Raw genomic sequence first — 6,189 nt, 5'->3', positions numbered from 1 at the left:
AAATGTGTTTTACTAAAACAGCTTTAGATGTTTAAGGGAGAGAGTGGTCTTAACAAATACAAATTGATTCAGATGATTTTTCACACCAGTTTAGCCAATTTACTGAAAATAAGTGATTTGGCTGAAAAAAAAGAGAGAATGATTGGCATCACTGGTTTAGTCAACAGAAATACATGAAATAGTCACAAGAAAAACATTTCTCAGGTCAGTCAATGCACGTCAGAGTTTAGCTCCAACCTGTTCCAACAAACCTGTTTAAAAGTTTCTAGTACAGGACCAGAAGACCTGGATTAGCTTTGTGAGGTTTAATTAGGGCTGAATCTAAACTCTGCAGGACAGTGGCCCTATAGGAGTACGACTGGACACCCTTGGTATAAGCATGCATCCCGGTTAAAAATTAGTTGGCTCCCAGAATGTTAAATGTACCCAAAACACATATTTTTAAGGTTTGTTTTGGGTTAGCCAGCAAAGTCTTTAGCGATCTGGGACGTCATTCACTACCCTCTACTTCCCTCTACTTTTTTCAACATTTTCAACATTTTTGACAACTTTCTTAGTTTTCCTCAATCTATTCATTATAAACAATATAACAAAAAAAAAAAAAAAAAATCTGTTTTCTGATTTTTTTTGTTTTGTTTTTGTTTTTTGTAAAAAGTGTATAGGGTAGCTAGAGACCAAAGGTGTGTAATAGTGTAAGTATATTTTTTGTGCACAAAAATATGTAAATATCTGATGACTCTTTATGTACAATTCACCTTTATTCCTCGAGGTGGCACTGTTTAATAGACAATAATGACGTGATGTTTCACTCATAACTAAAACAATAAAACAAAAGAATATCATCAGAAAAAAAAAACTGGTTTGAATGGCTTTACTACAGAGCAACTACTATATGCAATAAAATATAAATGTCACTATTAATATATATATATATACTAATTTAGCTCTCTTAAAGGGATGGTTCGGAGTAGATTTGACTTCATTGCTATGCACTCTGAAGCCCATGTAAATACACCATCCGAAGTGTTTTTTTTTACCTTAGTCAAACATTGAGGGAGATATCAGAGTTTTTCGAATGGCTTGCTACAGCCATACATGGAACATCTGATGTATCTCGTAAATTGCACCACTAAATGTGCACGTAATCTTACCAAACTTCTACAGTAGTGTAAATAGGGTATGTACTCACAAAACGCTGCATCGGAAAATTTGTAAGTCTACCATGAGTGTATTAAAAACAACGGTAACACTTTATTTTAAGGGTCCAGAATAATGCATTAGTTAAGCATTAATTAACTGTTAATTTGTTCACAGTTAAGCATTAGTTAAGCACAAACACACTAGTAATTAATGACTAATTTAACATTTTAAGGTTCCCAAATGATGTATTAGTTAATTATTAATAAACTAGTAATTCAAGATTAACTTGTTCACAATTATGCATCAGATAAGCATGAATACATACATAAATAATGATTAACTGAACATATAGTAAGGGCTTATTAGCCATTATTTGCAAATTATTAAATGTTTAAAAACACATGAATAAGCAAAAATAAATAACAAAAATAAGCTAGTAATTAATAAATAACGGAATGTACAGTAAATACATGTTAGCCATTATTTACAAATTAATAAGCCATTATTATTTTAATATTTCTTGTAGTGATGTAAAAACATTTCTGTGATTTACCATCTATTAAGTTAACCAAATAATAAACTAGTAATTATGTTTAATTACTGCTGGTTTGCAATTATATATGGCTAAAATAGTGTAATAAGGACTATTTGATGCATCAGGTTCTACAGTTCTAATGTTAAAGTTACATCCACATTAATTATGGCAATTATAGGCATTAATTATAGGCAAGTGATATTCAAGTTTATTTATCAGAATAAGCCAATAATTAAGGTGTCACACCCTCAGCACGTTCCCTCAGTCCCAATCACCGTGATCCATCACAAACTAGCCAATCCCCACTGCACCACGCCCGTGAACCATCACCAGAGTTTTAATCACCCACACCTGGAACTGCAATCACCACTCCCTTTATATACTCACCTCTGTCATTCACTCACCGGCTGGAATCAAAGTTACATGGACACCTCTCTGTGGATCTTCTCCTCCTTCTCTCGATTCTCCTGTGCTCTTCAAGGACTGCATCTGGGTGAACCTGTGAAACACATATTACCCACTTTAAGGGAAGTGACTGTTGCTCTTGCTGACGATTGCCTATGAACTTATGTTTACCTGTTTGGACTGTGTTTGAAGACTCGGATACCGAAGTCTATACTCACCTGTTTTCACCTGTTTGAAGTGTGCACGTCTGTTAATAAATACCTTGAAATATACTTACCTTCTCCTTGTGTGTGTGGACGTGACAGGATTCCAGCCCGGGAAATTACTACAGCTCGCTCATGGAGGCATCTGCATCATCAGCCGCTGCTTCTCCCGATCCATTCGCGGAAATGGTGAATGCTCTCCGCCAATCTCTGCAATCTGTTCCCACAACGGCCAGTGCTAACCCCACGACGATCTCCAACACGCCCATTTCTCGCCCCCTGAATTATTCCGGCGAGCCAGGCGGTTGTAATGGTTTTCTCCTTCAAAGCTCTCTCTATATTGAAGCGAATGCTCACCATTTCCCTAACGAAATCTCTAAAATCTCATTCATGGTTTCTCTTCTCACCGGACCGGCACTTCAATGGGCGAACGCGCTCTGGGAATCGAGAAGTCCAGCGCTAGCCTCACACAGTGCGTTCATCTCTCACTTCAAGGAAGTGTTTGGAGCAGCTCTCACTCCCCTATCAGTGCACGATGAACTCATCACTCTGCGTCAAGGTACAGCCAACATACACGAGTACACCTTACGCTTTCGCTCTCTAGCAGCTCATAGTGGTTGGAATCAGATCGCTCTCCTGGCAGCTTATCGTAAAGGACTCAAGCCACAAATTCGCAAACACATGGTCATCTTGTCACGTGAGAACAAGGAAGGGTCTGGGTCCAGGTGCAGGGAAGTATTTTTAATTAATAAAACAATAAACAAACAAACAAAAAGCCACACGGCAGAACATAAACATAAAGTCAAATCCTAAATAACAAAACCAAGGCCAGGATACAGGAACGCAGAGCAGACAGAGAGTAGACAGAAGACAATGCAGCCAGAAGGAGTAGTGGGAAATGAGAGTTCTTATAGACAAGATAATTGTGAGCAGGAGTGAGTGTAATCAGTGCTAATGACAAGACATGAGTGTACAATTAGGGGAAGTGCAGTGGAGGGAAGGGAAAACAGCGACCTCAGGTGGCTGAGGGAAGCCCCACAGCCCCGATCATGACAGTACCCCCTCCCCACGGAACGGCTCCCAGACGTTCCCTAAGTCTGGAGGGAGGAGGCACGGAGGAAGGCAAGTCAGGGGGAGGGATGGCGGGCCAGGCCCGTGTAACGGCGCGTCAGGCCCAATAGCGGACACCGCCGCGTCAGGCACGGAGATAGCGGACGTCGCCGCGTCGGCCACAGAGATAGCGGACACCGCCGCGTCAGGCACGGAGACATCGGACGCCGCCGCGTCAGGCACGGAGTCAGCGGACGTCGCCACGCCAGGCACGGAGACAGCGGACGTCGCCGCGTCAGGCACGGAGACAGCGGACGTCGCCGCGTCAGGCACGGAGATAGCGGACGCCGCCGCGTCAGGCACGGAGATAGCGGTCACAGCCGCGTCCGTACCAGAGAGAGCGGTCACCGCCGCGTCCGGAACAGAGAGAGCGGTCACCGCCGCGTCCGGAAAAGAGAGAGCGGTCACCGCCGCATCCGAAACAGAGAGAGCGGTCACCGCCGCGTCCGAAACAGAGAGAGCGGTCACCGCCGCGTCCGGAACAGAGAGAGCGGTCACCGCCGCGTCCGGAACAGAGAGAGCGGTCACAGCCGCGTCCGTACCAGAGAGAGCGGTCACCGCCGCGTCCGGAACAGAGAGAGCGGTCACCGCCGCGTCAGGAACAGAGAGAGCGGTCACCGCCGCGTCCGGAACAGAGAGCGCGGTCACCGCCGCGTCCGGAACAGAGAGAGCGGTCACCGCCGCGTCCGAAACAGAGAGAGCGGTCACCGCCGCGTCCGGAACAGAGAGAGCGGTCACCGCCGCGTCAGGAACAGCGATAGAGGTCACCGCCGCGTCCGGAACAGAGAGAGCGGTCACCGCCGCGTCAGGAACAGCGGTCTCCACCCCCTCCGCAAAGCAGGGGCGCTTCCTCACAGCCTCGGCACTGCGGGTGTCCATAGCCGCCAGGCAGGCGTAGATGAATTCGAACCTCTTGGCCGACGCCGCCTCGAACGACATCCCCGCCGTGTCGGGAACAGAGCTGGTGGTCGCTGCCCCCAGGCGGGGTAACGCCGCCTCCTCAAAAAAAAAAATCCTCCCTGCTGGACCCATTAGTGCTGGCTGCATTCTGTCACGTGAGAACAAGGAAGGGTCTGGGTCCAGGTGCAGGGAAGTATTTTTAATTAATAAAACAATAAACAAACAAACAAAAAGCCACACGGCAGAACATAAACATAAAGTCAAATCCTAAATAACAAAACCAAGGCCAGGATACAGGAACGCAGAGCAGACAGAGAGTAGACAGAAGACAATGCAGCCAGAAGGAGTAGTGGGAAATGAGAGTTCTTATAGACAAGATAATTGTGAGCAGGAGTGAGTGTAATCAGTGCTAATGACAAGACATGAGTGTACAATTAGGGGAAGTGCAGTGGAGGGAAGGGAAAACAGCGACCTCAGGTGGCTGAGGGAAGCCCCACAGCCCCGATCATGACACATCTATGATGATAACGTACCGCTAGAGACTTTCATTAAGAAAGCTACTGGTGTCTCGCAGCATCTCTCTGCCTGTCCCTCTACGTTGTCTGTGGCTAGTTCTCCTCCATGCAGAGCACCGTCACCCCAACGAGACAATGAGGAACCTATGGTCACCGATTCCTATCATCTGGACCCTGCAGATGATAGGAACCATCTGTGCTTGTATTGTGGAGAAGCCTCACATCTCATCAACGTCTGCCCAGTTCGACCACCTCGTCCAATGGTGAGTACAGTAGCCATTTCTCCTGCCATATCTCACTTACCCCGTATTTCTGCAAACCTAATTGTGGACTCTCGTACTTTCCCCATACATGTCCTTGTGGATTCTGGAGCGGCTGGCAATTTTATCTCCTCACATTTCATCACCAAGCATCGAATTCCCACCGTTCTAAATGAAATCAAATATCGTATCATCACTATTCAAAACTCACCATTGGGCGACGGTAAAATCTCTCGACGGAACAAAGAGGTAACACTAGTTTCTCAATATGACCATCATGAGAACCTAACCCTTCTCGTACTTCCCCGAGCCAATGTTGACGTCATCCTGGGCAGACCGTGGCTTGCAGAGCACCAGCCACACATAGACTGGAGCACAGGAGAAATCCTAGGCTGGAGTGCAGGATGCCAGAGCCACGGTTACAGTTCTCCATCGTCAGCTCCGAAACAACCTCGTCTCGCTGTTTCACTCAATGCAACCACCATAGAGAGCCCCAACACTCATTCCTCAGTCACCATTCCCACCGTCTATCACTCCTTTTCTGACGTCTTCAGCAAGGAGCGAGCCACCCAACAACCTCCTCACCGGCCCTGGGATTGTAGTATCGACCTACTGCCAGATGCTAAACTACCCCATGGAAAGGTCTACCCTCTCTCACGTCCTGAGCAGGAGGCCATGGAGGACTACATCCAGGAGGCTCTTCAACAGGGGTTCATCAGACCTTCCACGTCTCCAGCAGCGTCCAGTTTCTTCTTTGTCCCAAAGAAGGATGGAGGACTCCGGCCCTGCATAGACTATCGGGTGTTGAATGAAGCTACGGTAAAGTTTGCCTACCCACTTCCACTAGTTCCAGCTGCTTTAGAGGAGTTACGAGAGGCCCGCATATTTACCAAGCTCGACCTCCGCAGTGCCTACAACCTGATCCGTATCCGAGAAGGGGACGAGTGGAAGACCGCCTTCATTACCCCGACTGGACACTATGAATATCAGGTGATGCCCTATGGCCTGGCCAACAGTCTATCCATATTTCAAAACTTCATGAATGAAATCTTCCGTGACTTTCTCCATCGTTTTACCATCATCTACATTGATGATATTCTGATCTATTCACGCAACCTAGA

The sequence above is a fragment of the Garra rufa genome, chromosome 14, assembly GCF_049309525.1.
Source record: "Garra rufa chromosome 14, GarRuf1.0, whole genome shotgun sequence".
Classification (NCBI taxonomy): domain Eukaryota; kingdom Metazoa; phylum Chordata; class Actinopteri; order Cypriniformes; family Cyprinidae; genus Garra; species Garra rufa.
The sequence above is the reverse complement of the archived record's forward strand: the minus strand, read 5'-3'. Positions refer to the sequence as shown.